Here is a 27458-nt window from a genome sequence, read left to right on the forward strand (position 1 = left end):
ACCTTGCAACTCAGAGAGAAGAGTGCTACCAACTGAGCCACAGAAAACATACATGCAAATGAAATCAATGGAGAAGCAAACTCTCCTGAGAGAAAACAAAACAGCAAATTTCCTTTAAAAGACCAAAGGAGGGATTCTCCGATTTCCCAGCCATGTGTTTCTCGGTGCACCATTAGCTGGTGGCGGGTTCTCGCTTCCCCCTGCTTGTCAATGGGGTCTTCCATTGAAGCCACCCCACCCTGCCGGGAAACCCGCGGACAGGGATGCGCTGCCAGCAGGAAAGGAGAATCCCAACGGCTGGAGAATTCCAACCAAATTTACACTCCACGGAGATTATTTTTGACAGCTTCCCCAATGTTTCATTTATTTCCGTTTCCTCTGATTAGCAAACTGTCCCCAATATCTAAGCTTGCTCTATTTAACAGTAGACCAGCTAAGTAGAGAAATGTTATCAAGCTGGAAGTGGACAGTCTTTAAGGATATGGGTTCCGAAGATCCGCTTGAGCTCAGCTTGCCTATTGAAGGTCCGAATGATCAGGTAAAACATGAGAAAGTGTCTGAGGAAGCAGGTGGAATCTGTGGCAGAATCAATGCTTGTGTCATATTCACTGGAAGAAATAGTGCCTCAGACTTAACTGGATATTGAGCAAGCAGTTTGACAATACAGAGACAGTAGAATGGTTGAGAAAGATGGTGGATTGTTTCATCAGCATGGATGTGGAAACTGATGCTTTGGGCGGGATGTTCCATGCAGCTCACTGGGAAAGGCTTCTGTTCCCACCGATGTCCTGTTGAATGAACCCCTTGCCACCGGGAAACCCGTGGCGGGCCCGGAAGATCCAGCCAGTGTGAATGGCCATATATTTCCGGCCCCTATCTTTAGATTACGTCTCCAAGTGGTAACATATAGATGAAGAAGAGGAGTGAGGTCAAGGATAGTTCCTTGGGAGATCCTAGAGTTAGCTCCAGGTGTGGGAAGAAATGCCATTGTTAGAGATGCTCTGTAGAACAGTCCCATTAAGCTCAGTAATAAGACAAGAGGCATTGGAAGGGGATGGTGTGAGTGCCTGTGTCAAAAGCTACAGAGAGAACAAGAAGGAAAGGAGAGCTAGTCCACCACTATTACATTAGTCACACAAGGTACTATTTGTGACTTTCATTCAGGCCATTTCTTAGTGGTCACATCTTCGTGGTTCCTATGGACATAAGAAATAGGAACAGGAGAAGACCAAATGGCCCCTCAAGCCTGCTCCACCAATCAAGACAGTCATGGCTGCACCTTGGCTTCAACTCCACTTTTCCAACCGTTTTCCATATCCCCGATTCCCGAAGAAACCAAAGACCTGTTGACCTCAGCCTGAAGAATATTGAGTGATGGTGCATTGACAACGCTGTGGGATAGAGAATTGCAAAGATTCACATTCCACTGAGTGAAGAAATTTCTTCTCATCCTAAATGATCATCAGTCTGCCTCCCCCGCTCCTTGAATGCTCCATATGTCAACCTGGGAAGGTATAACTGGGTTACTGCTGGTCAGGGAGAAGGTATTGGCAGCAATTGTAATGAACTGTTTTCAGAGCCAAAATCAGATAGCTCGAGCATATTTTCTTCTTTGTCTGCTTCCACTTGGTGTAGCACACCTGGAGAGAACAATACAGAAGTTAGAATGAGTTGATGGGGAACAGAGCTTTTGACCAAAATGTTTATTTTTCAGGTGCGGAGTTGGTCAGACAGCAGAAATGTGGGGCTGGATTCTCCGGCTGTGTTCGCCCAGCGACCGGAGAATCCTGCCCAAGGTCAATGGATGTTTCCACCGCCGGCGTCTCCCGGTGGCTGGCAGGGACGGAATCACCCATCACCAATCAGTCTCTACTCCAATGAGGTGCTTCCGTTTTTGCAAAAGAACTGAGAAAGATCTTTCTCTACCATGATAACCAGTAAAGTCCAGGAGCCAGGAAGAAGAAATTTCTGCTGGATTGACAGGTGCAAGTGACATGGTAGTTTGTACTGTGTGAGGCTTCTAGAGGAGTAAAGATATGTATGCAAGAAAGAAAGGATTCTTACAAGTGAAACTGCAGGGAAGGGGATTATTCAAGGAACGATCTGGAAGAAGGAGCTATGGGCGTTGATGCTAATTTTGAAGATGATACAAAGGTATCTAGAGGGCCAGGTAGTATTGAGGAAGCAGGCGGGCTTCAGAAGGACTTGGACAGGCTAGGAGAGTGGGCAAAGAAGTGGCAGATGGAATGCAATGTGGAAAAGTGTGAGGTTATGCATTTTGGTCGTAACAATAGAGGCATAGACTATTTTCCAAATGGGAAAAGGCTTTGGAAATATGAAGCACATAGGGACTTAGGAGTCCTACTTCAGGTTAACATGCAGGTTCAGTTGGCAATTAAGAAGGCAAATGCAATGTTAGCATTAATTTTGAGAGAGCTAGAATACAAGAGCAGGGATGTACTTGGGCGACACGATGGTTCGCACTGCTGCCTCACACGCCAGGGACCCAGGTTCAATTCTGGTCTCGGGTAACTGTGTAGAGTTTGCACTTACTCCCCCTATCTGCGTGTGTGTCCTCCGGGTGTTCCAGTTTCCTTCCACAGTCCAAAGATCTGCAGGTTAGATGAATTTGGCCAGGAAATAAAAAGATATGCAGGTTAAGTGAGGTTACAGGAATGGGATGCGGGAGTGGGCCTAGTTAGGGTGCTCTGCCAGAGGGTCGGTGTAGACTTGATGGGCCAAATTGACTCCTTTTGCACTGAAGGGATTCTATGTTTCTATGGTACAGCTGAGGCTGTATAAGGCTCTGGTCAGACCCCATTTGGAATACCAAGAGCAGTTTTGGGCCCCGTATCTAAGGAAGGATGTGCTGGCCATGGAAAGAGTCGAGAGGAGGTTCACAAGCATGATCCCTGGAATGAAGAACTTGTCATATGAGGAACGGTTGAGGATTCTAGGTCTGTACTCGCTGGAGTTTAAAAGGATGAAGGGAGATCTCATTGAACCGTTCAGATTCCTGAGTGGCCTAGATAGAGTGGAGGTGGAGAAGATGTTTCCACTAGTAGGAGAGACTAGAACCTGAGGGCACAGCCTCAGACTGAAGGGACAATCACTTAAAACAGGTGAGGAGGAATTTCTTCAGCCAGAGAGTGATGAATCTGTGGAACAATTTGCCACAGAAGGCCTTGGAGGCCAACTCACTGAGTGTCTTTAAGACAGAGATAGATAAGTTCTTGATTAATAGGGGATCAGAGGTTATGGGAGAAGGCAGGAGAGTGGGAATGAGAAACATATCTGCCATGATTGAATGGCGGAGCAGACTTGATAGGCCAAATGGCCTAATTCTGCTCCAATATCTTATGACCTTATGAACCTGGGTAGCTTCTCGGACACTGAAGGGACAATAATTTACCAGAGTATGAGAGAAAGTTACTGAGAGTGGCCAAAACACTTGGTTTTTAGAAGGTGGAATTGGCTTTTTTCTAACCTTGGCATCGCTGGTAAGGTCATTAAACTTTTTGAGATGCTTATCGGATCATAGCATGGACACTCATTGCCCTGGTCACTCACTTCCAATGTTATTTTTTCTGCTGCTCTTTAGGGCCTGGGGTGCCCTTTTTGGGTCCAATCTGTGATAAGCACTCTGCCCTCCAGTGAAGGATATTGCTGACAAGTCAAGTTGTGCAATTCCTTTCTCCCAAAGTTTCTCCTGGTGCAGGTCTCGGAATCTATAGCGCACACAAATTCCTGCCCCTCCCATGGTGCTGTGTCCCTTATTAAATGTGATCATATCACTGGATGTTCACCTGCATTAAGGCTAGGGTGATGTCAGAGACTGGCAAGGTCGCCCACTTGAGTTCAGATAGGCACAAGTTTCATCCATCCGTTATCCTGTTCAAGCTATCTTTCGTGGAAAATTCAGGCTTGTGACACTAATGATGTTTAAAGGGAATCTAATAGAAACACAAACCTGCAAATGCTGTGTGCATTTTGGGAACTAACCATGGAAAATTGTGACAGATGGCAAGAGGGCCAAGCTGTCAGCCAGTGAATTTACTAATCATTGATGTTCACACAAAGAACATATCAGTGTAAATGGTTAACGTTTAACTTCCCATCTTCGATCACAAATCACACACCTTCCGACAGCTTTATGAAAAGTTCATTATCACCTAATTGAAAGTAACTGGAAACTAGTTCTTTCTGTGCAGGCATGCAGAGAACCAGTGTTTACACAAATGTCTTGTGGCCAAAGGTGAAACCGATCTGGAAATGCACTTTTTTTTCAGCTTTCCTCCCTGTAATTAAGTTTTAAGCTAATCAGTTCCCTTGGTTGCTCCTTTTATCGAGTAAGAATGTGGGAAATGCATTGTGCTCGAGAACCAGCGCTTTGAGGTTTCAGTGAGTCCTGCTCTTCCTCTCACTTTAGCCTCCTTTCTTCAGTTGATTACATGGAACTTCTTTCAACAACAGTTTGATTCTCACTGCCCTTGTAATATGGTTTATGGAGCCTTGTAAGGGATCATGGTGTCATGTTCCTGGGATTGTGAAAGGGCACCTTAAATAGTCCCAACAACCTGTAGTAGTTAAAAACCAGAAATGGCTTCAGTGGCTAACTTCTGTGGAGAAAAAAAAAAATCATATTTCATTAAAATCCTTTGTGATAATTTTTCACGGATGATTCCTTGCATCCAGAAAAGGAAAGAAATATTTTGCTCCTCCCACTACCCTAAGCAGGTCATAATGTGTTGGTGCATTGTCGCTCCTAACCTCTTTGAGCAGCTCACACCACAAAAAAGGAAAAGTAGAGTTTTCATTGTATTTATCTCCCTGACATTATAACAAAGACAATTGATTTTCCATCACTCAATTTTTTTTTAACACTCAGTCATGGGACGTGGTGTTCGATGGCTAGGCCGGCATTTATTGCCCCCTCCCAAATTGCCCTCAAGAAGATGGTGATGTGCTTCCTTGTTGAACCGCTGCTGTCCGTGTGTCATAGGAACACCCATAGTGATGTTTGGGAGGAAATTCCAGAATTTTGCCCCAGCAACAATGAAGGAACGGTGATATAATTCCAAGCCAGTATGGTGAGTGACTTCTTCAGGAGAGTCATACAGACTCAAAATGTTAACTCTGTTTCTCTCTCCACCGATGCTGCTAGACCTGCTGTGTTTTTCAAGCATTTTGTTTTTATTGTAGATGGTTCACACTGCTGCCACGGGTGGTGGTGGGAGTGAATGTTTGAGGTGCCAATCAAGTGGGCTACTTTGTCCTGGATACTGTTGAGCTTCTTGAGTGTTGTTGGAACTGCACTCATCCAGGCAAGTAATATTACACCCCTGGTTTGTGCTTTGTGGGTGATGGACAGGCTCTGGGGAGTCAGGCAGTGAGTTACTCTGACCTGCTCTTGCAGCCACAGAATTTATATGGCTTGTCCAGTTCAGTTTTGGGTCAAAGGTAACCTCTGGGATGTTGAGGGATTAGCTATATCATTGAATGTCAAGGCAAAATGGCTATATTTTCTCTTGTTGGAGATGGTCAGTGCTTGGCACTTGTGTGGCACCAATGTTACTTGCCACTTTTCTGTTTGATACTAAATATTGTCCAGGTCTTGCTGAATTTGGACATGGGCTGCTTCAGTATCTGAGAAGTCGCGAATGGTGCTGAACATTGTGCAATCATCTGCAAACATCCCCACTTCTGATACAGCCACCTGAGTTGCAAATCACACTTGATGATTGTAGAAATTCACAGGACTTACTGTAATGCTGCAAATCACTTGCTTCAGTCATACGTCACATACAGCTGAGTCACAATTGCATGTTCATGTTTTTTAAACTTAAAAATCACCTCTCACCTTTGAATGGTCATGTTAACTTTCAGTGACAATACTGTAAAATGGGTAATATTTAACTTATTGTGCATCTCTCCCCATTTTTGTTCCCATTGAATTGAATAGAAAGGAAAATTGGTCAGCGTGTATAAATTACCGATCTGATATCACTATTTCACACTATCACTGTAAACCTTGTCGTTAAATCCACTGACAAGCTTAATTTCAGGAGGTTTAGCTTACTTTGAAATATATTTTTCATCAGATAGATTTGAAGCAAATGCCGTGAAATGTCTTCGAATTCTATTATTGTGCAAGCCTGAGTTACATTCTTCAATTCAAACAACACAGAGGCATTTGATGCAACTGCATTTCATCACTCACAATAATTGCCAGGCTCAATAGTCAAACAGAATTACTAGGAGCAAAATCTTTCATTGAACACTGATTCGCGAGATCCTTGGAGACATCTTGCCAAAAGAATACGATTGGCAGTGCCCTGGAAGTCACTTTTCTTTCGTTGGGTAATTTGGAGAGAAGGAATGAGTACAATCTCACCATGAGTCCATATAAGCTTTTGTAGCTCCCACATTTAAGCATGTTTATAGTTCAAAGCCCAGTTTGCAGTGAGCTTCTTATGCTGAACTCATGGCGAGTAAACATTTAAGCTTGTCTGTTCAATTTGTCTGTAAGGTATCGCCTATCTTTATTCATGTCCCCTGGGTAGAATGTCACGGCAGCGGGATTTCCCAGTCTCCCCGAAGTCAGTGAACATTTGAACGGCTCGTCTCATTATATGGCCCTACCCCTGCCACAATTGGATTGTGAAATATATTTGGAAGGTGCAGTCATGGCCCATATTTGAAGCCAAAAATAGATGTTTCTGAGAAGGAATTGCATTATCCTGTATTTAAAATCATTTGATGGAGTGATTGACCAGATGTTACCTCTGCAGCATCTGTTCTTCAGGTGCTAACCAGCCTTCGGTCTCAATAAGACGGGGAGGAAGCAGGTGCACATTTTCAACCAGATGTGTACCGCCTGCCCTACTCATGAAAGTGGTGTCAAGAGCACACGTTAGGAACATTTTAAAAGTTCAAACAGCTTAATTAGATTAATCCTGCTTGCAAGTTCAAATGTGTCAGTGCAGCACTCACTGCATTCTGAACTCAACCAGTACAGTGTAGTAAACTGGTAGGAAGAACACTTCACCAGTGACACTTATAGTTGATGACTTCTGTTCGGAATCTGTGCGGGGCTGTGGAACAGACCTAACTCAAAATCCATGCTGCCACACAAATGTCATCAAACAAACAATAAACATGCTCAAGCAACACATTAGACTGGTGCAGAGGAGGGTGCAGTACATTCTGAATGGGTATCCAGGTATGTCACCATCTGTTGCACACAGCAACATCATCATGAGGGCACACCTTCACCAGTACCTGCGTAGAAAAGACTTCCACTCTTTCAATGTCCAGATGGTGTGCGACCACAAGTGTGAGATACTGTAGGTTTGTGCCAGGTATCCAGGAAGTTGCCATAATACCTACAACTTGGGCGGGATTCTCCAACCCCCCGCCGGGTCGGAGAATCGCCGGGGGCTGGCGTGAATCCCACCCCCGCCGGTTGCCGAATTCTCCGGCACCGGAGATTCGGCGGGGGCGGGAATCGCGCAGGTTGGCGGGCCCCCCACGGCGATTCTCCGGCCCGGATGGGCCGAAGTCCCGCTGCTGGAATGCCTGTCCCGCCGGCATGCATTAAACCACCTCTCTTACCGGCGGGACAAGGCGGCGCGGGCGGGCTCCGGGGTCCTGGGTGCCCCCACGGTGGCCTGGCCCGCGATCGGTTCCCACCGATCCGCGGGCGGGCCTGTGCCGTGGGGGCACTCTTTTCCTTCCGCCTTCGCCGTGGTCTCCACCATGGCGGAGGCGGAAGAGACTCCCTCCACTGCGCATGCGCGGGGATGCCGTGAGCAGCCGCTGACTCTCCCGCGCATGCGCCGCCCGGCAATGTCATTTCCGCGCCAGCTGGCGGGGCACCAAAGGCCGTTTCCGCCAGCTGGCGGGGCGGAAACCAGTCCAGCGTGGGCCTAGCCCCTCAAGGTTAGGGCTCGGCCGCTCAAGATGCGGAGGATTCTGCACCCTTGGGGCAGCGCGATGCCGGACTGATTTGCGCCGTTTTTGGCGCCGGTCGGCGGACATCGTGCCGATTACGGAGAATTTCGCCCCTTGAGTCACTCGCAGGTGCCTAAGGTGTTCATTGCTCACGGCATATTTGGATGACTTGTGTTAAGAATTGGGGAAAATTAAGATGATATAGCATTGCTGCCTCCCAGCACCAGAGACCTGGGTTCAATTCCAACTTTGGGTAACTGTCTGCATCGAGTTTGCACATTCTCCCATGTCTGCGTGGGTTTCCTCCTGGTGCACGGTTTCCACCCACAGTGCAAAGCCCAAAGATGTGCAGGTTAGGTAGATTGGCCATTCTAAATTGTCGCTTAGTGTTCTAATGTTAGGAGGGGTTATGAGTTTACAGGGATAGGTCAGAAGGGAGGGGGTTGGGCCTGTGCCAGTGCAATTTCAGAAGGTCAGTGTAGACTCGATGGGCCGAATGGCCTCCTTCTGGAGGGATTCTATGATAACGAACTGCCCGTTGGGATGGGGGTGTGACTGGATCGCGCTCCTGGGGCTCCGCCATCACCTGGCAAGGCCAGTCCGAGGCCCGCTCTCGTCTCGACGAGGATCTGTTCTCGCTGTCATGGAGAACAGAGACCATGCCACATCCCTCTGTGACTAGCTCAGGTCAGCCAGTGCCAGGCCAATGCTTTTGATTCCCGCAGCCATGACCGGTTGCGACTGGTCCAAGCTCTGGAGCGCCGCAGCAGCGCCCATGTGGCCCTGGTATGTGGCTGCCTGTGACATGGCTGCCCTGTCCTGTGTCTCAGCCACCACCCGCACCGAATGCACCAGGCCTTGGACATTCTCACCCATTGCCGTGAGCCTCACACCCAAGGCTTCCACTACAGATATCAATGTTGGCCTGGGTAGTACGCACTGTCAGCACCACCTCCTGCTCCTTCAGGCGGTTAGACTCCTCCAACTGCACCTACTGCTGACACCGCTCCCCCCCCCCCACCCCCCCCACCCCCCCCCCCGCCTGACCCCTGTCGACCGTAGTCCCCGGCTATGCGTCTGCAACTCCAGCATTGATGGAACCACCCTTTCCAGAATTGCAAGGCCCGGCTGCACAGCAGCTTCTTCCTGGGGTCGACCTGCTCTCTTGGCGGTTCCTCCACCTGATGTGTCGCAGCATGTGTGTCTTGCGCATCAGATAGTGCCCCAGGAACCTCTTCACTAAAATGAGTCTCAGTGATGGTGGAGGATGCTGGCGACAGCAGTGACGAGCAGTCCAGTCAGTGCCATCCCCAGACTTGTGGTTTTGCAGGGTTGCGGGCGGGATTAGGGGTGCAGGGTTGGGATATGTGGGATGAGAGTGATGCCAGGGGCATGGAGGTGGTGATTCACCCGGGACGCCCTGAGGGGGTCGTGCAGCTTCTTCCGGCACTGCTGGACGGTCCTCACGGTGGGTGCCTCGGTACTCACACCCCTACCACCTCTGCCCATGCCCTGTTGCCATCAGCGGGTGGCAGACACCTTCCCAACTGGGGAAGAGGGTGTCCCGACTCTCCTCCACAGCATCCAGCAATATCTCTAGCTCTTCGGGTGCCATGTTCTTGGCTGGAATAAGTGTGCGTAGGGAGTGCATCTCCAGCTTGCCAGGCTATCCAGTTCCAATCCTGACCCCAGTGAATCCCCAGCGGGCAGAACAGGGTGGCACCACGACACCTGTGACAACCAGAAGACTGCCCGGCCCACCCCTGCCCGGTCGCTCCAGAGGGCGACCGCCAAAAGGGACCTAGTTCACAGGGCGGGATACGCATCATGCCACCTCCACATCTGGTGTACCACCTGGGGAACTACTTACAAAGAGCATTAGGGCACCAAGATCAGAAAGATATATACCAGTTAAGTTGGCATGGATGAAGTACATAAGTTAGCATTAGGGGCTCGGGTACTCTATATATCACAATAAACACCTGTACACCAATGTTCCAAACTCCCCTGGTCTTCTGTCTGATGGGTAGGATGGACTGGTCTACTGCTTGAGTAAGGCATGAGGCAGGACCCCCAGAACATTCTGACGTTCCCCCTGAAGTCATCCCCGGGGGCGAGAGATGTAGGGGCGCCATGTGGTAGTGCCTACCCAGTGAGTGGCCCATTACCGCTCACCACCCCTCGTAGCCACACCATCCTAGACTCCATCCCCACCTCCCCTGAAGGCCTGTGCACCCCCGTGATGGAAAGGCCAGCACGCAAGCAGAGATCACCCAGTCGGCAATGGAGCATGAGTCAGACGTTGCCAAATGATGCCGAGCACGAGAGCTCATCGCACTGCGGGCCATCATCATCCTCCATCCCATGGAACAGACCCGTTGATACAGCCAACATAGGACCAACACCCTGTGGTGAAGCTGGTGGGATAGGATGGGGGTGCAGCTGGCTGGGACAGGGGAGGGGGTGCGTGGCCATGGCAGGGGGGTGGGGGGGAGAGGAGGAAGGAGATATGTGGGGGTGGGATAGGATGGTTGAGCTGCCGGTGGCCAGGTGAACCTGGAGGTGATTGAGCTGCCCTGGCGCACACGTGGTGCGGTCTCCTGTACCTGCCCAGGCCCCACGCCCTGCCCATCCCTCTGCATCCTCCTCGTCCATCAAGGCCTGCCGTTCATCCTGCTTCTCTTCAAGCTATGCAATGTTGTGATGGATGCAGCAAGCCAGCACGATGTGCGAGACCCTCAAAGATCTATGTTGGATCGCCCCACCAGAGCAGTCCAGGCACCTGTGGTAGTCTGTGTAGAGGTATTACGGTACCTAGTAATGCTGGAACACCATTGGTTGATATTGTATGTTTCCCATTGGTCAAGCTGTATGGTAGCTCCGCCCTCAAGGTGGGGTATAAGAGCCCATGCCGCCCCAGCAGCCTTCTTTCTGTACGTGAGCTGCTGGGGGAAACATCTAGCTTATTAAAGCCTTCAGTTGGACTACAACCTCGCTTTAGTAGTCTTTGATCGTGCATCAGCACCTGAAATTAATCTTTAGGACGCCACCCTAAAGTAAAGAAAGTGCTGCTGGACCGAAGCCGAGCTGGGGTGGGCTGGCGCTGCTGAACTTTCGTAATTACTACTGGGTGGCAAATATATCCATGATCAGGAATTGGTAGTGGGGAGGGGTCGATGTGTGAGCGAGTAGAGACGGCGTCATGTGAGGGCACAAGTTTGGGGGCATTGGTAACAGCTCCTCTGTCATTCTCGCCGGCCTTGTACTCCACAAGCCCGGTGATAGTGGCAGCCCTGAGAGCCTGGGGGCAGTGGCGGAAGCATATGGGAGTGGAGGGAGCGTTGGTGTGGGCTCCAATTTGTGGTAATCACCGGTTTGTCCCGGGGAGGATGGATGGGGGGGTTTTGGAGGTGGCAGACAGCAGGGATCGAGAGGCTGGGAGATCTATTTATTGATGGGAGTTTTCCATATTTAGAGGATTTGGAGGAGGAGTTTGAATTGCCAGGAGGGAATAGGTTTCGATATCTGCAGGTAAGGGAGTTTGCGTGAAGGCAGGTTGCGACTTTTCCGCTTCTAGCCACAGGGGATACAGGACAAGGTGGTTTCTAGCACGGGGGTGGGGGAGGGGAAGGTTTCGGATATCTATAAAGAACTCATAGAGTGGGAGGAAACTCAGATGGTGAGCTAAAATGTAAATGGGAAGATGAGCTGCGAGGGGAGGTAGAGGCGGGTCTGTGGGAGGAAGCTCTGAGCAGAATCAACACGTTCTCATCATGTGCCAGGCTCAGCCTGATACAATTCAAGGTGGTTCACCGGGCACACATGACGGTGGTCCGGATGATAAAGTTTTTTGAGGTGGAGGACAGGTGTGTGAGGTGCGTGGGAGGGCCAGCAAACAATGTCCATATGTTTTGGGCATGCCTGAAGCTTTTGGGATACTGGCAGGGATTTGCGGATGTAATGTCCACGATACTAAAAACAAGGATGGCGCCGAGTCCAGAGGTGGCAGTTTTTGGCGTGTCGGAAGATCAGGGAGTCCAGGGGGCGAGAGAGGCTGACGTTTCCGCCTTTGCCTCCTTGGTAGCCCGGAGACGGATATTGTTAGCATGGAGGGACTCGAAGCCCCCAAAATCAGGGGTGTGGGTTAGTGACATGGCTGGGGTTGGGGGGGTTCGGGGGTGGGGGGTTAGGGGGTGGGGGTTTAGGCTATTTTGTGTTTCGAATAGGTGGGAACAATGGGAGATGGAGGGATGTGTTACGCACTGAACTGTAAGGGTGTCGTTCTCCATGTCGGTCTGAGGCCTCTGGATTGGTGTCATTAGCCACAACCGCAGCAGGTAACTCCTGTCGCCCAAGAGCCAACCCCTCACTCGAGGGTGCGCCTCGAAGGTGTCGGGCACCAACGAGTGCACCAGGATGAATGCGTCATACAGGTTGCTGGATATTAGGCGCAGACATGCATGAAGTGCAACCGGTGGTCACACGCCAACTACAAGTTCATAGAGTGGAAGCCCTTCCGGTTTATAAAGGGCAATTCCTCATGAGTCAGTGTGTAGCGCACAAAGTTGGTAGCGAGCGTAGATTTGGTTAACTGGGCGGACATAGAGACTTTTCAGTGCTGCGAACGCCGTCTGGAAATCCTCCGCGTCTTCGATGAGGGAGAAGATCTCCGTGCTCACCCTCGAGTGCAGGACCTGTCGTTTTTGGTCTTCTGTGACCCGGCCGGTGGCCGTTCTGAGGTAGGCCTCGAAGCAAGTCTGCCAGTGCTTGAAGGCTGCTGCCGCGTTCACTGCGTGGGGGCTGATCCTCAGGCATTCCGGAATGATCCTGAGCTCCATAGTCCTTTTTAGGCACGCTTAATAAATTGTAGCGCACAAAGACTCCGTGAGACGAATAGAGTGAAGTCGATGAGGCTTTATTAAGCGTGTCTGTTCCCCCGCAGCTCGATAGTAGAATGGCCTGCGGGGGAGGACTCCGGCTTCTTATACTCCGCCTTCAGGGCGGAGCTAGAGGTCAACGGCCAACCAGGACCCGGGATCTGTCAGCCAATGACATTAGGGCTTCCAGTCCCACGTGACCCCCAATACATACTACCACACAGTGCCCGCAGAGTGACATGTATTCCACTGATCACCCCATGGACCTGGAGCATGTCAGTGATGGTGGCTAATCCTGTACCCAGGCAACCTGGTGGGCCCGGTCCACATTGAAGTTTATATAGGGCATTGCCCAGGCATATAGGGCATCCGTGACAGTGCGGGCGGTGGAGTGGGGCACCCGTCCGGCCGGTGGCTTTCTGCACATTTACAGGACACAGTGGGCAGTCAACGGAGTGCGCAGCAAGATGGCTGCCTTTGAGGCTGCGGCAATGGCGGTCCATTATCAGACCCTGGACCCATGGGGCAACCCGACCCCATGGGCCATCTCTCATGGACTCCCTCCCACTACTCCCCCGGCCCTGGCAGACACACTCAGCCAGCAGCACAACTGTCAGCACACTATTAAGCCTTTGGAAACTTTTCTTTCCTCCTCTCTCTCCCTCAGCAGCCACAGCGCCTGGTCCCCGATTTAAATACCACAAGTAAACCGCGACGGCGTCACTTCCACCTCTCTGAGGCGGAGCACCGTGGGAGGCCAGAAATGACCGGATTGGGCCCGTTAATGATACGATAACGCACCATTTTGCGATACGTTTTGCAGGCCCCGCTGGCACTGGCCGTTGAACATGTTCACGCTGCCATCGAGGCACCGCAGCATGACGCACCATTTGGCGCCTGGCACCAACCTCTATTTTCAGCCGATGCAAGATTCTCCACCCGATCACGATTTACGACTCTGGTGCCGCTGAGCACCAGCTCTGGTGTTCCCCCCCTCACTGGAAGTTAGACTGGAGACACGCTCCTGATTCTGATATTCTGTTGGCTTTGATAACCTTGGTGGTTGTCCTCTGGTCACTGGGGCCTGTGTAAGCTCCATCTGGGTGGGAAAGCCCAGTGCCATGGCTGGGAACTTCTCAGTCATCGCGGCCTCCTCAGATTTAACAAGAGGGGCAGGGGAGATGCTGCCATCATCAGAAGCACCCTGAGATTGACCCCCAGACGTATGGAGCTGCAGGTCGTCCACCAACATGACATACATTCATTTGAACCTCCTTGCTCACCATGGATGGCCAGGCAGCTAGTAGAGTCGCTCATCCATCTCTCAGAGTGGCAGTGACCTGTTGATGTCACTGTCAATGTGTGGACTCTCAAGTCTGAATGCAACACCAGAATCCCTTGATTGACTTCCTGGACCTGCCTCCCCATAGAAGTCACCACTCTTCTCAAGGAGAAAGCTGTGCATTCAGAACTCTGACCAATGCAGTGCTCACGCTCCACATGGGCTCCTTCAACAGAGACCACGGCACCCAGAGCCTCAAAATCTCTGCCAGATCTCCCCGTGCATCTGCTGCCTGATGGACGACTCTAGGGGCTCATCATCTGACTCAGGTTTAGCAGAGTGCTGGTTTCCTGCAATCCTCCGAATGTTGGTGCCCTCGGGACTCTCTGCTTCCACCAGCTCCTCAGGTGAGTGTGACGTGCCTTCACCACCGGGCACTATGATCTGCTCAAAATGTGTATGTCTATATCTGCGCTGGAGCAGAGTAAGGATGTGACACGGGTGTTTCTGGCTACTGGTTATCCTTGGCAATCAAGGGACGATCCTTGGGTGCTACTGGGGTCGGGAGGATGTTCCATCTGAGGGAGGAAGAAAAAATATCAGTCACGAACAGCATTTCAAAGTCAGAGCGCATGCCGTCTGGTTGCTTCTCAGAACAGACAAGCAACGGGGATTAGTGGATTTCTTCCAACCGCTGCCCTACAATCTCGTACCCTCCCCCAATCATTTCCCTGTCCACTGAACTCTCACCCTCCTCTGATACCCCTGCCTCTCTGCGACCAGTGGAACTGGTTCTATGCTTACACACCATCTCTAGTACTTGCTCCTCCACCTGACTCAATAGCAGAAGATTTGGGACACCACCACCCGTCTGTGCTTGCTCTTTCGAATTGTCACTCCCTTTGCCCGCAAAAGTGCTTTCGCCAGTCCCCCCTCTGCATGCCAGAACATACCAGTCTCCACCCCAGAGACACCAGTTCAGGTGCCCATTGTAGTGATCTCTATATGTGCATGTACACAAGGGGTTAATGTGTAATCAGTAGCACCACATGATCACTAGAGGGCCTGACCAACAGGGGTATAAAAGGCAACCACATTGGGGCTCTCTCACTCTCTTGGGTGCACTGTGGCCAGGGCAATAGCAGACTAGTTCAGATGGCTCATGGAGTTACGTATAGTTACCATAGTTAGAGCTTGTTAACCTTATCACTAGTATCAAAGTTAAAGTAAAGAACTCATGCAATTATTGTTATAGTTACTCAATAAACCTTTTGTGACTACTGGATGAGTTCGAATCTTCTTTATCGAGATTCAGAAGACCTCATCACTAACCAAGGATTGAGTAGCACATGTCACATACCACACAGGTAACAAAACACCCATCACTTTGCTGCAGGTCACCCTTGCATACGTGCCAGCTACCTGCTCATCACATGTGGTCTTTCAACGCAGGAATATGTGTCACTTTACACTCGGAATTTCATACCCATGAACACCAACAAGTGCTGCCACCTGCAGAGACATCTATCCACAATTGCAATTGGACTCACTACTCACCCTGGCAGAGCGCTGAATGTCATTGAAACTCTTCCTGCACTGGATCCAGACCCTTTGCACGAACTCATGTCCGCTGACCTGACCTGCCACCTCCATCTGGGCCTTTGTTGTTCAATGAGATGACCTCCTCTTCCTGTCTCACTGTAGAATGTTGTATCAGGCACGGACTGCATCCAGCCGACTCTGCAAGCATTCATCGGAAAACCGGGGGAGGAGGGATGGACCAGCTCCGAACATTTCCATTCCGTCTGGCATGGGCTCTGGATGCAGATGACATACTGCAGATACTAACAGTACAATATCTGAAATAATTAGTCAAACCCATCAGCTCCCTGAGGCTGTTGAACATCAATTTTCAGCCTTCAGGGATTTCCATTTAAATCTTTCGTCCGCACCGTCATTCGTACAGTGCCCGTCCTCTTCCTGCTGGCAGCACTGAGCCTACCTGGTTGGCAGTTACTTGGCAGCCATCATGAAATTGATATCCAAAGCCTATCATGGGTGGGAGGAGATTTTGCATCCACTTCTGCTCCTGCTGATCATTCCCCCTGCCAGGCCTAAAATTCAAGTCATGCATTTATATCATGTCCATTGGACATCTTAAAACACTTTACAACCAATGAAGTTCTTTTTGAAGTGTAGTCACTGTTGTAATATGGGAAATAATATGTGCACAGCAAACTTCCATAGCCAGCAATGCCATAATGACCAGATAATCTGTTTTCCAATGTTAATTAAGGCACAAAAATTAACATGGAGCTGGGGGGCAGAGGGAGGGTGGGGTGGGGGGGGGGTGTAAAAAAGGCCAACCACTTTCGCCTGCCTGGTCATGCCTTTCGTACAATAGCAGGGACAGCGTAATAAGGTTCAGTTCAATTGGCTTGGTAACAAGCTCAATTGTCTATTAATTATTTATTTAAAAATGCCAAGCGGGCTGCTGATTTTGGCGCCCACCCATCTATTGTTTTGTGGGTGTCGGGTCAGGGTTGGTGACTGGCTTGCTATCCCGCATATTTTGCTTGTCTCCTGCAACTAAAAACATGCCCGGCAGCACGTGGGGTGGGGGGTGGGGCACAAAATTTGGCCTCAGGACACCAGGGATAATTCCCTTGTTTTTATTTGAAATAGTGCCTGGGATCCTTTAAATCCATCGAAGCAGCTAGGTGGGACCTCAGTTTAACAACCCATCAAAGGACAGCACCTCCGATATTGCACAGGAATATCAGCTTTGTGTTTTGCGCTCAAGTTCTGGAGTGTGGTTTGAACCTTAACCCGAGTTTCAGGCAAGAATGTCAGCAACTGAGCCACCGTAGACACTCCAGCAGGTCAGGAGCAGGATGAGGATGAGGAGGAGGGACAGAAATGAGAAGTAACCCCTGGCTCTCAGGTGACAGATTCGCAAGAAGTAGTTCAGCCTGCCCAGCCTCAATGTGCCAACAATCCTCGCACCCTTACCACCACTCCGATTACCTGCCTTCAATTTTAATGTATGGGTCGTAACCTCACTGCACGACATGCTGACCATCACATCCAGACCATTTAAAAAAATCAATTAATTCAATTATATTTCCAATAGTTTTCACAAATAATTAGCAAGCACCCTTGTGCCAGCCTATCGGGCCCACCTTGTGTTTCCCTTTACTTAACCTGGTATCCCTAAGAGGTGATTTCCCTCCAGAAGCTACAGGTTGCAATGAGATAGGCTGTTGAGCTTTCATGGAGGACAATTCATGTTGATTGCCATCGAGCAGCTCCACGGGCCCACTGGGCCGGAACAAGCTGCTCCAGTTGGCTACGTGACACTAGCAGTGACACAGGGTGGGTGGCTGGTAAGGGAGCGAACATACTGTCATTCTGAGAGAAGATAGCAAGTGTCTCTTCCATGCAGCCAAGGCCACTTACCTCGGGCTGTGATTCAGCTTCCCACTGCTCTGTGCAAATACAGAGTGTAGAGCTGATGTGCCAGGGGTCAGTGCCATGGGGCACTGGTATGGAGGGAGGGTCCTCAGTTGGAGGAACTCTGTTGGGGGGGGCAGGGGTTCGCATGCCCTGGTGGGTTTGCCTGTGGGGGGAAGGAGTCATGTGCATGGGGGGAATCCTTTAAACAAAATGTTTTAGACCTGGGCACCCTTTAAATATCTCTTGAAGGCTGATGTTGCTGGTGGGACAGGCGCATTCAGAGCAACGTGACGCCATAGGACCTGCCCCCAGCATTTAAAAAAATTTGTGTCAGAAAGTATGGCGGCCGAAACCAGTGGAGTCAGGGGGCTGCACACTGTTTTTCCAGTTGACCCTTCCATAGACTTGAGTATACAGGGTACAATTTCAAAATTTGCAGATGAGACAAAGCTTGGAAGAACTGTGAATGGTGAGGAAAATGAACTTCAAGAGGATGTAGGCAGGCTGGTGGTATGGATGGACAAGTAACCGATGAATCTTAATATAAAGAGGTGTGAAGCGATACAGTTTGAGGGGAAGAATAATGGAAAGGAAGTGTATAATTCTAAAAAGTATGTCGGAGTGGAGGAATCTGGATGCGTAAGTGGGTAAATCATTGAAAGGTGGTAGGCCAGGTTCAGATTGGCATACGGGATATCGGACTTTATAAATAAAAACACAGTGCAAAGCGAAGAAAATTATGATGAACCGTCCTTAAAATACTGGTTCGGCCTCAACTGCAATATTGTGCGCAATTTAGCGTGATGTTTCCCGGCGCTTGAAGCACCGAGAACGATCCCGCAATTAAACGGGACTCTGCTTCTTTTGTGTCTCGGTGAGGAACGAGGCTGCACTTACTCATTTCTCTTGACCCTTCACCGCGGCCTCTGGACCACCCCCCCCCGCCCAAATTACCAATTAGGGGTTCTTCGAGCACCCCTGCACCCCACATTACAAGGGCAGCCCCGAGCACAATCCATGGCACAGGCAACCTGGCCCAGAGGCACCTTGATTTGCCAGTCTGGTACCCTGGAAGTGCCCCTGTCAGCCTGGCAGTGCCAGCTGGGCACCCTGCCAGTGTCATGGTGGCACTGCCAGGATGCTCAGGTGCACTGCCAAGGTGCCTGGGTGGCATCGGGAATGCCAGGTTACCTCCCTGCCAAGGGTTCAACCACCCAGGGGCCTCCGATTTCCTGGGACACCTTCTAAATGCCATTACACCTGATTCACATTTGTGGAAATTAGTGCTCAACGGCGCCATGGCGGAGTCTCCGATGCGAGGCCATTCAATCCCGCTCCTTAGGTAACTCCGGCACAGACATGTTCAAGTGAGATTAACTACTCACTTGAATATGCATAACTGGATCCCGTCCATTGAGGGCGAGATCCAGATTGTGATGGCTCTCGAGATCTCGTTGGAGACCTCTTGCGAGATTTAACGGCCTTGTTGTATCACCAAGGCGGGCACGACAAGGTTGGTAGATTGCACCCATTGTGTCTAGCTCTGGGCACCTACATTAGGACGAATGTGAAGGCATTAGAGAGAGGGGCTGGTTTAGCACAGGGCTGGCTTTGAAAGCAGACCAAGGCAGGCCCGCAGCACGGTTCAATTCCCGTACCAGCCTCCCCGAAAAGGCGCCGGAATGTTGCAACTAGGGGCTTTTCACAGTAACTTCATTTGAAGCCTACTTGTGACAATAAGCGATTTTCATTTCATTTCATTTTCATTTCAAAACATTTATGAAAATGGTTCCAGGGATAAGGGCCTTCAGTAATGTTGGAAGCTCTTTCGGGAAGAGAAGGTCGAGAGGAGATTTGATAGATGTATTCCAAAATCATAAAAGTACCAGACAGAATAGATGGAAACAGTCCCCTATGGTGGCAGGGTCAAGAATCAGAGGCGAAATTCTCCTACCCGCCCCGCCACATTTCTGCCCGACCGGCCGGCGGGAGTCTCCGTAACACCGGCCGGTCAATGGGGTTTCCCATTGTGGGGCAGCCCCACGCCGTCGGGAAACCTCCGGGCGCCGGCAAAACGGAGACTCCCGCCGGCGGAGAATGACGCCCAAGAAGTCGCCAATTTAAGGTGATGATGTGACCATCAATTCACACGAGACAGAGAGTTGAAGTGAACAGTTGCTTTAGTCAACTAGAAAAGTGCCTGCTTGTGACTGCTCTGCCCTGAGAGCTGCCTACAGGGCAGCTGCTCTATATACCTCCCCTCAAGGGGGCGGAGCCCACAAGGGCACCAACATGATACAAGTGGTGTAATACAATACAATGGTCCATAGGTGGAGCCCACAAGGGCAACAACATAGTACAATGCAATACAGTGGTGAATGGTTGCCTTAATATGTTCTACACATTCACCCTCTGTTAAAAAATTGAAGTCCAGCGCGGGTGACGGACCCACAGGTTGAGTCTGTCCAGCACCCTGATCGTGCACTGTGATTGCCTGAGCTCTGGTTTCGCAGTGGGCACGGGTGTCGAACTCATCAGTGCAGGCATGGGTGTGGAACTCGTCGATGCAGGCATGGGTGTTGAACTCGTCGATGCGGGCACGGGTGTGGACTCCGGGAGCATGTCTTCTGGAGCTTCATTCCTGTAGGCCGGCGATGGGGGTAGGGGGTATAGGAGGGGGTGTGGAGGCCATGTAGGGGTGGGAGTTCTGTTCGGTGTAGGTTGGGGGGGGGGGGGGGGGGGGTAGGGGATGGTGGTAGGGGATCCTGCGGGTGCCAGTTCCCGGAGGGAGACTGTATTTTATTGGCTGTCGGGGTGCACACGTAGGCATACTGAGGGTTGGCATGTAGGGGCTGGACCCTCTCGCCCAGGGGGTCGGACATATGGCTCCTCACGTGTTTCCGGAGGAGTAGGGGCCCCGGTGTCTTCAGCCAGGCTGAAAGCGAGACTCCAGGGGTGGATTTCCTGAGGAAAACAAATAGGCGGTCATGAGGGGTCTCGTTTGTGGCTGTGCAAAGAAGTGACCTAATGGAGTGGAGCGAGTCGGGGAGGACCCCCTGCCAGTGGGAAACTGGGAGATTCCTAGACCGCAGGGCCAGGAGGACGGCCTTCCATACCGTCGCATTCTCCCTCTCCACCTGTCCGTTTCCCCGGGGGTTGTAACTGGTAGTCCTGCTCGAGGCGATGCCCTTATCGAGCAGGTACTGACGCAGTTCGTCGCTCATAAACGAGGAGCCCTGGTCACTGTGGACGTAAGTGGGGAAACCGAACAAGGTGAAGGTGCTATGCAGGGCCTTAATGACAGTGGCCGCGGTCATGTCGGGGCAAGGGATTGCAAAGGGGAAGCGGGAGTACTCATCAACGACGTTGAGAAAATACGAGTTGCGGTTGGTAGAGGGGATGGGCCCTTTGAAGTCGATACTGAGGTGCTTGAAGGGCCTGGATGCCTTCACCAGGTGGGCCTTATCCAGTCGATAGAGGTGCGGCTTACACTCCGCGCAGACCTGGCAATCCCTGGTCATGGCCCTGACCTCCTTGGTGGAGTAGGGCAGGTTGCGGGCCTTGATGTAGTGGATAAGCCTGGTGACACCCGGGTGGCAGTGGTCATTGTGGATGGCCCGGAGTCGGTCATCTTGAGCGCTGGCGCATGTGCCGCCGGACAGGGCATCTTGGAGCTCATTGAGCTTCCCAGGACGATACACAATACTGTAATTATAGGTGGAGAGTTCGATCCTCCACCTCAAGATTATATCGTTCTTGATCTTGGCCCGCTGTGTATTGTCGAACATGAAGGCCATTGGTCGGTGACGAGGGTAAACCTCCTACCAGCGAGTTAGTGCCTCCAGTGCTGTACAGCTTCTATGATGGCTTGAGCTTCTTTTTCGACTGAGGAGTGTCGAATCTCGGAGGCGTTGAGTGTACGGGAGAAAAATGCTACTGGCCTGCCTGCCTGGTTGAGGGTGGCGGCGAGAGCGACCTCTGACGCGTCGCTCTCCACCTGGAAGGGGACGGACTCGTCCACTGCACGCATCACGGCTTTGGCAATATCTGCCTTGATGCAGCTGAAGGCCAGGCGGGCCTCAGCCACCAGTGGGAAGATGGTGGCTTTGATCAGTGGGCGAGCTTTGTCTGCATAGTTGGGGATCCACTGGGCATAATAGGAAAAGAACCCTAGGCATCTCTTCAGGGCCTTGGGGCAGTGGGGAAGGGGGAGTTGCAGGAGGGCATACGGTCGGGGTCGGGCCCTAGCACTCCATTTTCCACGACATAGCCGAGGATGGCCAGTCGGGTTGTGTAGAAAACGCATTTCTCCTTGTTATAAGTGAGGTTGAGGGCTTGGGCGGTTTGGAGAAACTTCTGAAGGTTGGCGTCATGGTCCTGCTGGCCATGGTCGCAGATGGTGACGTTGTCCAAGTACGGAAATGTGGCCCGCAGCCCGTACTGGTCCATCATTCGGTTCATCGTTCTTTGGAAGACCGAGACCCCATTGGTGACACCGAAGGGGACCCGAAGGAAGTGGAAGAGGCGGCCATTTGCCTCAAAGGCCATGTAGTGGCAGTCCTCCAGGCGGATTGGGAGCTGGTGGTATGCGGACTTCAGATCTACCGTGGAGAACACCCGGTAGTGTGCAATCTGATTCACGATGTCCGCTATCCGGGGGAGGGGGTACGCATCGAGGTACGTATACCGGTTTATGGTTTGGCTATAATCTACAACCATCCGGTTCTTTTCCCCTGGGGACCACCACCTGGGCTCTCCAGGGGCTGTTACTGGCCTCGATGATCCCTTCCCTCAAGAGCCGCTGGATCTCGGGCTTGATAAAAGCTCTGTCCTAGATACTGTACCGCCTGCTCCTGGTGGCGACAGGTTTACAGTCGGCGGTGAAATTTGCGAATAGTGGGGAAGGGTCGACCTTCACGGTCACGAGGCTACGAACGGTGAGGGGGGGTAAGGGCCTGGCGAACTTTAGGGTCAGGCTCCTGAGGTTGCACTGGATGTCCAGGCCCAATAGAAGAGGAGCGCAGAGATCGGGGAGTACATATAGTTTAAAGTTTGCGTATTCAATGCCCTGTATCGTGAGGTTCGCGGCAGTCCCAAGATGGCTGCCCCCATCGGTCGCACGTGTCAGGCTGTGTTGAAGATGGCAGCCAAGATGGCGGCCCCCATGAGTCGCACATGGCGGGCCGCGTGGGAGACGGCGGCCAAGGTGGCGGCTCCCGTGAGTCGCACGTGTTGTGTAGAGTCGAAGATGGCTGCCCCCACGGACAACACGAGGCGGGTGACGCGTCCGAAGGGGGCGGAGCCGGCAGGCACGCAGCCACGCTGCAGGGTCTGCGAGCCTATGAGTCTGAGAGTCAGGCCTGTGATTTAGAGGACTTGGACCTGACCAGGAAAGTTTTGGCAAAGTGTCCTTTCTTGCCGCAGTCGCTACAATTCGCGTTCCGAGCTGGGCAACGCTGCCTGGGGTGCTGGTTCTGGCTGCAAAAGTAGCAGGGCAGCCCCCCGGGTTGGGTGGGCAGCCACGCGGCACAGGCCTAGGGTACTCTCTGGTCGGGTGCCCACGAGGGGGGTCACGTGGTCAGAGGGGAAAGCATTGAGGCTCTGAAACGCTACTTCTAGGGAGGTGGCTAGTTTTCCGTTCTCTTCTAGGTCAAGGGCGCCCTTCTCGAGCAGGCGCTGTCTGACGAAGTTGGACCGGACTCCAGCCACGTAGGCGTCCTGGATGGCGAGTTCCATGTGTTGCGAGGCCGTGACGGCCTTGTAGTTGCAGCTTCGCGCGAGGACATTCAGGTCGCGTAGGTACTCCTCCAGCGATTCCCCAGGGCGTAGGCGGCGAGTGGTGAGGAGATGCCGCGCGAACACTTTGTTCACCGGCCTCACGTAATGCCGCTTCAGGATCGTGACCGCGTCTGCGTATGTGGTCGCTTCCTCGATTTGCACGGAGATTCGATGGCTCACCCGGGCGTGGAGGAGGCTCAGCTTCTGTTCGTTAGTGATGGAGGGCGAGGAGGAGGTGGCGAGGTAGGCCTCGCAACATTGGAGCCAGTGCGAAAAAATCCCTTTGGCTTCCGCGGCCTGTGGGTTGAGTTCCAGTCGGTCAGGTTTGAGGGCTGCTTCCATCGCGATGTTGTAGTTGATTAAATTGATGCGACCATCAATTCACACGAGACAGAGAGTTGAAGTGAACAGTGGCTTTAGTCAACTAGAACAGTGCCTGCCTGTGACTACTCTGCACTGTGAGCCGCCTACAGGGCAGCTGCTCTATATACCTCCCCTCATGGGGGCGGAGCCAGGGACGGAGCCCACAAGGGCACCACCATGATACAAGTGGTGTAACACAATACAATGGTCCATAGGTGGAGCCCACAAGGGCAACAACATAGTACAATGCAATACAGTGGTGAATGGTTGCCATAATACGTTCACCACAGGTGAGTAGGAAAAAAAACCAATGACGACAGATGGAATATCTTTATGATGCAGCGAGTAGTTAGCATCTGGAATGTACTGCGGCTGGGGGCGCGGATCACTAGCAGGTCCCGCCTCATCGCTGGATAAGTTGCAGGGTTGCGGCTGGGGGCAAGGTGATCCTGAAAGACCTGGTGCGCGATTCCCTGACCCCCCACTGTGTCGGAGAATCGCCGGGGGCCAGCGTGAATCCTGCCCCCGCTGAGTCCCGAATTCGCCGCCACCAGAGATTCGGCGGGGGCGGGAATCATGCTGTGACGGTCGACAGGCCCACCCCCGGCGATTCTCCGACCATCGATGGGCCGAAGTCCCGCCGCTGTCAACCCTCTCCCACCGGCGTGGATTAGACCACCTTTTGAACGGCGGGAAAAGGTGGCGCGGGCAGGCTCTGGGGTCCTGAGGGGGGCGCGGGGCGATCTGGCACCGGGGAGTGCCCCCACTGTGGCCTGGCCCGCGATCGGGGCCCACCGATCCGCGGGCGGGCCTGTGCCGTGGGGGCACTCATTTTCTTCCGCCTTCGCCATGGTCTTCACTATGGTGGAGGCGGAAGAGACCCTCTCCCCTGAGCATGCGCGGGGATGGCGTCAGTAGCCGCTGATGCTCCCGCGAATGCGTCACCTGGCGAAGACCTTTCGGCACCGGCTGGCGTGGCGCCAAAGGCCTTTCCCGCCAGCCGGCGGAGCGGAAGCCACTCCGGCGCGGGCCTAGCCCCTCAAGGTGAGGGCTTGGCCCCGAAACGTGCAGAGACTTCCGCACCTTTAGGGCGGCCCGACGCCGGAGTGGTTCCCGCAACTCCATTACGCCGGAACCCCCCGCCCCGCCGGGTAGGGGAGAATCGCGCCCATGATAAAACACATGATCAAATCGCGGGTGGGGTGGTAGGGGGTTGCCACATGTGCCAAAGGGTCATCTCTATTCATTGCGAGCTCACTTGGATCTGTAATGGTGTCATCCGCCTTGGCGATTGCCTGCTCTCCGATCCCACTGACTAAGTCCTGCGTCCTCTGCTCTGTGATGATGACATCTACGGGCGGCAGCCTCCTTCCCACCCTGGGGAACAGGGTGTCCTGCCTCTCCTCCACGACATCTAACAGTGTCTTGAGCTCGGCATCAGCAAAACCCAGTGCCGCTTTCAGGGTGGCATCTTCTTGGCTGGAATGGGAGTGTGTGGGGAGTGGAGGGCTTTTATGTGGCTGTAGTTTGTCAGTCTCTCGAGTGTCAATCCTGACCCTGGAGAATCACACGTCCGCATTCGTTGGAATTGCACTAGTTCCACGTGGTGCTGGTGCTAGCCCATTAGGATGTCCTGAATCGCTTCGGGACTGGCACCGCTTTCGGGGCCGTAGAACTCTCGCGATTCTGTCCCGGCCTCAGCACTTAAATCTCTGAAATGGAGAATCCAGCCTGATGCGTCTAACAGGGTAGAGTTGTTAAGAATGCTAAATGGGCCTATGAAATAGTGGAGTACGTGCTCACAAAATCAGCTGGACCTTTCGGGCAACTAAGCGACAAGAGAGGGAGGGATATTCAGATGGCGAATAAGGCATTTTCTTTCAAACTTAAAGCAGCTGACTCAAAAATGGAGAGGTTATCAGTGCCCAGACCTGTCTGTGGAAAAACATCACACAGATAGGGAAAAAAACATTAAACATGAGGGGAAGGGAGGTAAACTACAAATGCTGGCAAATTTGAAAGATGTTGGTAGATAATAATGGTCTTCATTGGACTGTTTTAAAAGTGTTTTCAAATAGTTTGATTTGAATAAAAGCTCTGAAGAGCTTTGAAGCACAGTCTCAAAACATTAACACTGTTTTTCTCTCTCCACAGATGTTGCCAGACCTGCTGAGTTTTTCCAGTATTTTCTGTTATTATTGCAGTTTGATTTGAATATCGTCCAACTCAAATACTATTTCTTGCAATGGATCAGAGCCAAACCTAGTCAATGCAGAAGCTGCTGTGGGACCTGTACAGCTGTCACTGCTGCTCGCTCTTGGAAAGTTTCAGTAACAGCAACATGTTTCCTTTCAACTGGTAACTGGGTAACCTTGGCAGATAATAGCTCGAATCCAAACACCAGTGCCAAGTGCATGTCATATATAGTGCTTGCACACCATGTGCCCAGCGTGCCACAGACACCACCCAATGATACCCAAAGGAGGAGGTGCCATGGGCTTTGTGCCGTGTTTGAATCTGAGGTGTGTGAAAGACATCTCAATCAGCGGGAGATGATGCAGATTTGCTCTGCTAGTGCTCATTGGGTTTTACGCCACTGGAGCATGCATTCGACTGATCTTTTTTATCTCTTCAAGGGGGCTTCCAAGACCCCGAGAATGCAGATGACAGGATTTGAAACCCAAGTGTGGATTTCCTTTGTTGGTGATGGCCTGACATCAGTCAAATTCAGCATGTAGGTTAATAAGGCTTAAAAATAAAAGAACAGCCATGGTTTGACTGACAGCCTGGCAAACTGAGTATAGTGAGCCCACAGTTTCTTCAATGCACGCTAGCAATGAGAGTGTGAACAGAACTGCTGAATGCCGAGAGTTCATTGTGACAAGTAGTCCGACTCAAGAATATTTCAAATTATTAAGAGGGCACTTCAGCAGCACTTTCTGAAAATATTTTGTTGATTCGAAGCAGTTCGCATTAGTTCATAACAAAACTAATTATAATATGCTCACCTTTCTAGCGAACCCCTTGAAAATTATGACAACACAAGATTTTAGAACAAGAAATTCCTTATGCATATTTCAATGATTGAAAAAGGAAACTCAATAATGAAGAAGTTAAAAAGACAAAGGATCAGTTTTGACAAATTCTTTGCAAATTATTTGTTTCCCAAATGACCAACTGAGTAGATATGGAATTCTGTCCTGTGAAGGTGAAAGGTTACACCATGGAGCTACATTGTGCGCACGGACAGCACTTCCCCCAAACAAATCTTTTTCTATGAATGTTTTATCATGGATGTTATGGAATAAACATCACGTTTAATGGGAAGACAACCTCTCCATTCTGTGCCCTCCGATTAATGTTTGTGCACTCAGACGTGGCGTACTTTTTATTATTCTGCAATGTGCAGCAGAAAGAAATATAAACTCTGGACCCCTTGTCAGGGTATGAATTTTTAACCAATGCAAGCTGCACTTTGACATATTCCTATCCAGCAGAACTTGAAAGTCTGGCCTACGGGCAAGCTTTGTAATCAAGTGCGCCACAAATGAAGCAGAATAACCTGTCCCACCAAGGACAAGTAAGACAAACACCCTTGTATTTGTGGCAGCTTTTATGTTCAAAGAAATTCTTACAAGGTGTAGCCTTCATTTTTTAAAAATCCGAATGCTGAGGCAGCACTGCCAGAGCTGCCCTGTCCAGCAGATTGACATAGTATTGAAAGTAAAATGAAAGAACAAAAATGTCTG

General features: G+C 51.2%; 1 long non-coding RNA gene across 1 annotated transcript; it reads left to right on the forward strand.

The window, feature by feature from the left end:
• The first annotated feature begins 4769 nt into the window (after positions 1 to 4769).
• LOC140411665 (uncharacterized) lies at positions 4770 to 27120 on the forward strand. Its single transcript, XR_011940941.1, has 3 exons — positions 4770 to 5090; positions 5203 to 5324; positions 25864 to 27120. It is a non-coding gene; the product is annotated as an uncharacterized lncRNA (long non-coding RNA).
• The last annotated feature ends 338 nt before the right edge of the window (positions 27121 to 27458 follow it).

This window comes from Scyliorhinus torazame, chromosome 4 (genome assembly GCF_047496885.1).
Source record: "Scyliorhinus torazame isolate Kashiwa2021f chromosome 4, sScyTor2.1, whole genome shotgun sequence".
Taxonomy (NCBI): Eukaryota; Metazoa; Chordata; class Chondrichthyes; order Carcharhiniformes; family Scyliorhinidae; genus Scyliorhinus; species Scyliorhinus torazame.